Source organism: Chamaea fasciata, unplaced genomic scaffold, assembly GCF_029207755.1.
Source record: "Chamaea fasciata isolate MVZ Bird 193981 ecotype frontalis unplaced genomic scaffold, bChaFas1.0.hap1 SCAF_1, whole genome shotgun sequence".
Taxonomy (NCBI): Eukaryota; Metazoa; Chordata; class Aves; order Passeriformes; family Sylviidae; genus Chamaea; species Chamaea fasciata.
Genome location: NW_027094086.1, coordinates 128,345,302 through 128,353,396, shown reverse-complemented (window position 1 = coordinate 128,353,396; position 8,095 = coordinate 128,345,302). Strand labels below are relative to the sequence as shown.

General features: G+C 40.1%; 1 long non-coding RNA gene across 1 annotated transcript; it reads right to left on the bottom strand.

Annotated features, from left to right (window-relative positions):
- Positions 1-1,019: 1,019 nt before the first annotated feature.
- LOC136297294 (uncharacterized) lies at positions 1,020-7,148 on the bottom strand. Its single transcript, XR_010723127.1, has 3 exons — positions 6,989-7,148; positions 3,137-3,230; positions 1,020-1,223 (listed from the first exon to the last, which is right to left on the bottom strand). It is a non-coding gene; the product is annotated as an uncharacterized lncRNA (long non-coding RNA).
- Positions 7,149-8,095: the final 947 nt, after the last annotated feature.

Below are 8,095 nucleotides of genomic sequence, written 5' to 3'. Positions count from 1 at the left end.
TCGCAGTGAATCTTGCCTCCACCATTAAAATAGCACCACCTAATTATTTGGGGAAGGGGAAACTTCCTCTCATTTTGCATTAACCAATGTCATTATAAGATACTCAGTTAACAAGGTTAAATAACTGCATATCCATCAACTATGCCTTTATTCTGAAAGCTAACTTTAAGTAACAATTCTGTTTCTCTAAATGAAAAGCTAAAAAAGCAAGTAGCTCGTTCAAATTTCATGAGTATGTAACTATAGTTGCCCCTTTATCAAAACACCCTTATTTAATTTGGAGCCATGACTGCCATCTCCCTCTGTCTTTGCATATACCAGCTTTAACAGCTCCTTTGGGGAGCATTCATGAAGTGGTAATAGGTGTGGTAATTTCCACTTTCTGTTTTCTAGTTCAGAGAGTAATTGAATCCAGTCACTACTGTGATATCTTTCCAGCAAATCTTTGTTGGCCTCCGTGAAATGAGTTGGAAGTTTGATTTCCGTTCTCAGCAGGCATGTTTGTGTGATACAGATGAACTGCTGGAACTGGCGAATTGGAGGCAATTTCAGCAGAGATTCCTAGGCTTAAATAAGTGCAAGAACAGAACTTTCACCTCCAGAGAAGTCTCCTCTTTAACAGTCCTGAGAAATGACAGGACCAGATTGGAGTTTGGATTTCTGCTGCTGCAAGACACTTTGAAGTCTGTTTTATTAAACCAGCATTCACATGAAATGACTAAGAAAAAACCCCCAAGTCATTATGAAATAAAATGCAGAGGCAAAACAAACTTTATCACCCCCTACTACTGCTTTCTATCTCTGCTGCATTTTAATTGGAATACACAAACATTTTATTTCCTGTGACAGCAACATTCATTAGTCTTCCTTCTGGTTACACCTGTTTAGCTCCTCATATGACAGCAGCTAGTGCAAGAGCATCAGCCACTGACAGACCATTAGTGGCCTTCCAGGCAGGTCTGAATTCCACCACACAAGACATTTCAAAACCAAAATACAAGGTGAGTGGAGGCTGAATGTATGACTAGGCTAAGATTAAAAACTTTATTTTTTATATAAAACAATAATAAATCCAAGCAGATAATGAACTAAGTGTGTCTTCTCATTTTCCACCTTTTCTTCTTTTCTCAATAAAGTCTGTCCATAGTTCAGTGTTAAACCACTCCATATTCTGCAAAAACTATGATGTTTCCATCTTGTATCCATGTTTTTCTAATTCAGCTCTGTATAGAAAAGAGACAGATGTATTAAAACACATATACGATGCTGTTGGCTGTTTGAATTTTTTAAAAATTAAATATACTACACAATATACAATTTTTTAGTAGCAATGTCATATTGACTTTTGATTCATACCAATAACTTTACGGACTCTGTAGTTTTTGAACTCCAGTTTTCCATCTTGGATCACTGTAAGTGACTTCTCAGTGAAAAATTCAGATATTTGTTTTAATCACAGTTATTGCCCTCTGACCCACCATATGGCACAAAGCAGCACCTATGTGGCTGCAACTTGACCAAACTCATTAGAATAACCAAAATATTTTATAGAATAACCAAAATATCTTATACATATTTTCAAGAACCCTACACATTATTCTCAAGATTTCCTTAACTCAAGCAAGTTCACTATTCTATATGACTTAAATGCATATGCTTCCAAAACAATTCTAAGCTTTTTTTGCCTTTAGAATAGTGCAGTTTAGAATTTTTATTTATGTCTTGGTGCAATACACCTTGCAATGAACAATTCTGAGGGAAACAATTGCTTTGTTGTCCTTAGCAGTAGTCAGGACAACATGTCAGGAACTACAATTGTTAGCACTCCTGCCCTGCCAGCACTTTGCTTCTCACCTGCCCCTGAACACACCAGCCAGGATGCATCCTGGTTTATCCCCTGGTCTTAGCATATGTGTATCTAGATACAGAAGTACAAATCTGTAAAAATATTTCGGGTTAGTTTGCACATTTAGTAGCAGGATTTTAGAAGTGGAGGGCTGCAGCATTTGTTTTCTAGAGATGAATGAAACATGCTACAACCAGGGAACACTGCAAAACACTCTATGGTCACCAATACTGCAGGCTGCAACTAAGGCCAGCTACAGAAAGTTTGTCTAGATCAACTACGTCTATCAAGAATTACCTATTTTGTGAAAGTATTTTTCATTACATTTTTTTCAATATTACCGTTTAACTGCCTTTGAACCATATTTTCATATTATATATGAAATAACTGTACCAACAATTTTTTATGCAGAAGATACAAAAAATTTGCTTTCCCTGGAGTACAAGGGCAACCCAGGAATTATTTAAGCAGGCTGTATTACAGACAGTGTGCTCCTCATGCAACATACTGAGGGATTAATTATAAAATCTGGCTTTGTTCTGAATGCTTGAAACAATTTAAGTTATAATTATGCGTCAATAAAGGATTACTGAAACTACAAGTGACAAAGAGGATTAAGCAACTGGCTTAAAGGTACACAAATTGCTATCACTTTTTTTAAAGCATGTAATTAACAATTACTTTGCTGTTGTTGCTCATAAACAGTATGTTCATCACATAGGAAAGAACCTTAACATTAATACAGATCACTAATCTCCAGAAAATTTGCCCATTTGGACAAAGAACGGCAGTGCTGTTTAAAGTACAGACATAAAATGGTAACATCTTTGCCACAAGTAACACCACGTAGCAGCACAAAGGGATAATCTTGGATGCTCTGTCATTATCCTTGGCAGTACAATTCAGAACTTTCACATACAAACAGGGAAGTCATTAGAAAAGGATCCACTCATGTAAAATTGACAAAGTGTCAACTGCATCTCAGCTTTCCATGATCTTTGCATTGTTTGCATAACAGAGCAAAATTCTGTCACCACAATGACCTAAGGCATATTTCAGTAGAATTATTAAAAGATGAAATGCTGATCAGTACTTCAGAGTCTTGTAATCCCTAAGTCTGGCTCTAAAAAGCTTTAAAGAGAAAAGCCAAAAGTAGAGCTTTCATTTATTCCCATTTCAGATCTTTGTTTTTTTAAAGTAAGCAGATTTCAAACTTTCAGATATTAACTAATCAACTCCCTTTAAAGTATTTTACCTGTCTCCTAGAACAATAAGTTTAAATAAAATTACCTTAACTGATTGGAGAAATCATCTTCTACATTGTCATCATCCCAGTTGTCTTCCCAGACATGTGCATCTTCATCTTCATCTAAACCAGTCCAATCTAAAGACAGAAAAGCAGGTCTGAATGTTGTATGCTGCACTGCTTTGGTACCGTGTCTCACTGACAGATTAGCTCAGCCACAGGGAAAGGCAGGCTTCTGACAAACTTAACAGAGAAGTCTGGATCACATTCAAGTGTTTATGAGACAGAAAAATCTAAAACACATCTCACAATTTCTGTAATTACAACAAAAATGAAACTTGGTGAAAAATATCGTTACACATACATCATGGCTTGCAAGATTAAATATTCCTAAGAGATATTCTGCATACTTATGGATAAACTGTAGCATCATCCTTCCAGATTTGCATTTAAACACCTTTTTCCGATTAAAAAAGTAAATATGTATCAGATGCTTTTGCCAAAACAGAGACATTCTCTGTTCCCTCAAATCAGATGCAGTCAGCCTACGGAGAAATGACAAAAAACTATCTGTGGTGCAGAAGCAGAGGCAAATTGAGACAAACATCTGCAAACAGCACTTGATACCTCTAATCAGCTATTTCTGGGTTCCCAAGACAGCAGAAACCATCTTGCCTTTGTAGGGTAACACTTTATGTCCATTTACTAACCATATTTATATTTTTCCTATAATGAAGTAATCTGGCATACCACCCTAGACAAATTACTGATCACACACTTAATGTTTCCTTATTTAAAAAAAACTAAAATCAAACTAAATAGTTTAGAAAAATAATGAAAATGAAAGGCTCAGAATCACTATGGAAACATAAGTTGGCTGACTTGGTATTTTTTTAGTTTCTCGGTTTATTCCTACTGAAAGACACAGTTTTTCAAATGTTAAAAAAAGAGAAGCCCTCTAATTTTAACACTTGCATCTTTTTACTTCTCAAAGTCTATTAGTGTATTTATAGAAACAATACTGTTCTCCCCCTTCTATTCTAGTAAGCCACCTGCAGTCCGTGTACAGAAAGCTTTGAGGACTAAGGTCTAAAGTAACAATAAACACTGATAAGGATATGGGGGGAGCAGGGGAGAAAGTCAGTGGGATAAAACACCAAAAACTAATTCACTGTGAACAGCTAAGTTTCTAAGAATGAAGCCTGGTCTTCACATTTTCTCCTCCTTTTTCTAACACTGACAGGCAACAGAATTAATATCTGAGATTCACCAGGACAGGAAAATCCATTTGTCACTGATTAAAGACACACGTGTGGAAGGCATTACAATTAAATTTCCCAACTCAAATAAATTATATAATGGGGAAAGATGAAGGAGCATAGAAATTGTGCTATGAGAGCAAAAGAAAAAAACTAGGAAGAAAAGGTGAAGAAAAAATGCTGCATATAAAAATGCATTATTTAGATTTAGTTGTATTGCTAGTTGCTCACAAGGAAGAGCTTACCCTTTAGAACTACCTGCAATAAGCTTTGCCCTTGCAAATTTATATTCCATTGAATTGTTTTTGTCAAAATAAAAAAAACCTCTACTGATTATCTGGATTTCAAAGAGAGAAAAAACAAAGCTCAACTTAAAATTAACACAAAGTTTTCTATCTACAAACATCCAAGTTGCTGAGACAGAACTGCAAACTTAAAAAAAAAAATCTCCCAGTAACTCCTATCCAGCACAACAAACAACAGCTTCAGTCACAGAAAATCAGCAGGGCAGACTGCAAAAAGATGCTCTAAATCACACTGAGTAAAGAGGAGTCAGAAAGGTCCATGTCATCATCTTCCTTGCTGGGGTGAGAGGAGAGTGAAAGTAAAGCCTAAATTACATTCTCATCTCTGTAGGACAAGATTCTGCAGCATCTGTATATTTCAACTATTAGCTCACAATTGTATAATACAGTCATTAATCCCTGCTATATTATATGCCTGTGACTAAACAAAAGCAAAAAAAGGTAGAGAATTATCTGGGATTGAAAGTATTAAGATCACTTGAGAGTCCATTACCATTAACTGTTACTAATATACACCAAAATTATAACCTTGTCATGGCTGAGCTCCTTAAAAATATATTTTTATATGCTGATCACTGATTGGTTTATTTTGCACTTGGGAAACAGAAACGAATTTTTAGGATTTTAGGGCTCTTTATCCCCTGCTCTATCACTTTACACATTACATTTTTATATTCTGAAATGCATTGTACAAAAGATTTTGAGTGACACATTTAAATGTATTTTCATCTACTATAGTATACTTATGTGTACTTCAAAGTATCCTATAAAAATTTGGCACATCTGGTTTTGATACATAACTTGATTTCATAAATTAAGTAATTTTTTAGGTTGGAATAAACCCCAAAAATCCATGTTTTCATCCCTTACCATAGATTTGCATTATCTAATTTCCGTTGGATAAAAACTCGGTGATAGAACACAAAGTTCTTCTATTGATAGAAATTGGTGTTTTAATTTGAAAGAACAACGATTGTGAATGGGTTTGAGTCCAGTTATCACAGTTCTTTCCTAAGTACTGGAGATAACGGACAAAGTGGTCTGAATACTCAACATCTCAAAACTGCGACCTCACTTGAAGACTCAAATGGACCCCTTCAGAGGTTCCTATTTTCTGCAAGAAAGAACATCTAGAAGCCTGGTGATAGTCACTTTTTAATAAGTCTCTGTTCCATCCAGAAAGCCTGCACAGTACTTTGCTTTAGCATTACAGCTAGAGTCCACCAAAACTAATTTCACGTTCTGTAACAGCAAGTCAGGGCTCTGCCTAATCCAAGGTCCTGAAGCTTCTGAGACTTCCCCTACTGTGAATACTTTATTTACATTAAATAAGATAAACTTTTTTTTCCTTTTTAGGAAACACTTACAAAAAGAAAGTATGGTCTTGTAATTTTACTTCAGGTAATATCCTAACTATGTCAGGAGCTTTCTCTATCAGAACATGCAAAAAATATTAATTTTAGGAGTACTAAAGGGTTCAGAACACCTAAGGCTTGTAAGGCCACAGAAAAACCATATGCAATAAAGACATTAGAGAAAAAAAATCCTGACATTACATTCATCATCATATACATTATTTCTCATGATCCACAACTTGTGACAATCTCAGAATTAAGGACATAAAAAGCAAACATTCCCTAACAGGGATATTTCCAAGACTATCTCTGTCAAAGGACACTGAGTTGTTTAACTGAATTTAACTTCCTTATTAAGTATATCTGTACCTATGAAAAGTACAGATATAAGTACATCTGTACCTATATCTGAAAAATATATACGTATCTGTGCTTCAATGGGTAAAAAGACTCAGAATAACTACAGAGCGCAGTATTTCATTTTCACACATTTGTCCACCTTACGCTCAGTTTCCAGCCCTCATCCCTCCTCTCTCTCCCTTGCGATTCTCATCTCCAGCGCCAAAACGCAGTAAATTTCTCCCGCACATTGTGAGACTCTCCCTGTCTCACAATGACACAGCACTTCCAGCGCGATGTGCCCAGCGCCGTGACCCCGGCACAGAGCCGGGCACGGGCACCACCATCGCGCCCGGTCGCGGCTCTGACGGCGCTGCAGCCCCTGCCCGGGCCGGGGCTGGCCAGGGACGCGCGGGGCACCGGGGACGCTCCCGCGGGGCTCAGCCGGGCCCTGCGGAGCGGCAGCACAGCGGTGCCCGCGGAGCGGCGGGGCCCGGCGGACAGGCCCGGCGCACAGGGCGCCGCAGCCCCGCAGCCGCTCCCGCCCGCCCCGGCCGGCCCAGGCCGCGGCGGTCCCGCCAGCAGGCCGCGGCCTGTCGTGTCCTGGCCTCCCGCCCCGTGCCGCCCCCGCCCGGCACCTTCAGCCGGGAACTCCTCAAACTCGTCGTCCTCCTCCAGGAGCCCCAGGTCCACCGGCTGCTTCTTCTCCGACATGCTGAGCTGGGCCCGCTCCGCGTCCCGCCGCCCTGAGCCCGCCGGGATCCCGCGGCCACCCCCGCGCCTGCGCCGCTGCCGGGCCCGCTCCGGCCGCGCCTGCGCGCTGCGCGCCCGGCTGCTGCCGCCCCGCCCGCCGCTCCCGGCCCGGCGCCGGGGCTCCGGTGCTGCCGTGGGATGTGCCGCCGCTGGCTGCGGGGCTGTGGGGACAACGGGCTCGTTCCCTGCAACGTCAGAGCAACCTGCACAGGCCGCTGCCGCTACCGTTCTCTGCATCCTGTCATTATTGGTTTGCATGCAGGCAAAACCTATCGAGTATCAGCCTTCTGTCCTTAATCTCCAAGTTATGGTGTTAAGAGTTTTTTCCCTTCTGGCTTGTAAATGTAGTGTTTCAAATCGCCGGGGGAAGTTTCCGTTGGACATCAGGAGGAATTCATTTACAGAAAGAGTGATTAGACGTTGGAATGGGCTGTCTTCCATGGAGGGGTTTAAGGAAAGCCTGGCCGTGGCACTCAGTGCCATGACCTGATTGACAAGGTGGTTCTTGGCCGTAGGTTGGACCCGATGATCCCGGAGGTCTTTTCCAACCCAATTGATTCTGTGATTCCGTGAAAACTTAAAACTAATTTGCTATCTTTTATATTCCTTGTCCATCACATCAGAAAAATAAGCAAGCAGCTTCAAAGAGGGGGTTTGACTAAGCTATTCACTAAGAATTTAGGTTGTTACATGAAAAGTAGAAATGCTATGGGTTTTTATTATTCCAAAATGTATTCATTTCACTTAAATCTAGATTCTGTTGATGATTTCAACAAAGGCAAAGTTCAGCACTTACTAGCCTAAACAAGTTTGGGTGCGTGGCAGCACCGGTGGCTTTTCTTCCAGCAACCACCTTATAACAATACTGCCAGTTTGGTGGAGGAGCTGGGATTTTTTTTCCCTTGCTCTGTGAGAAGCTGATTCACAAGGCAGTGACTTGCACAGCTGGGTTATACTGTATCTTGGATTTAAAGTCAGGGAAACAACGAAAC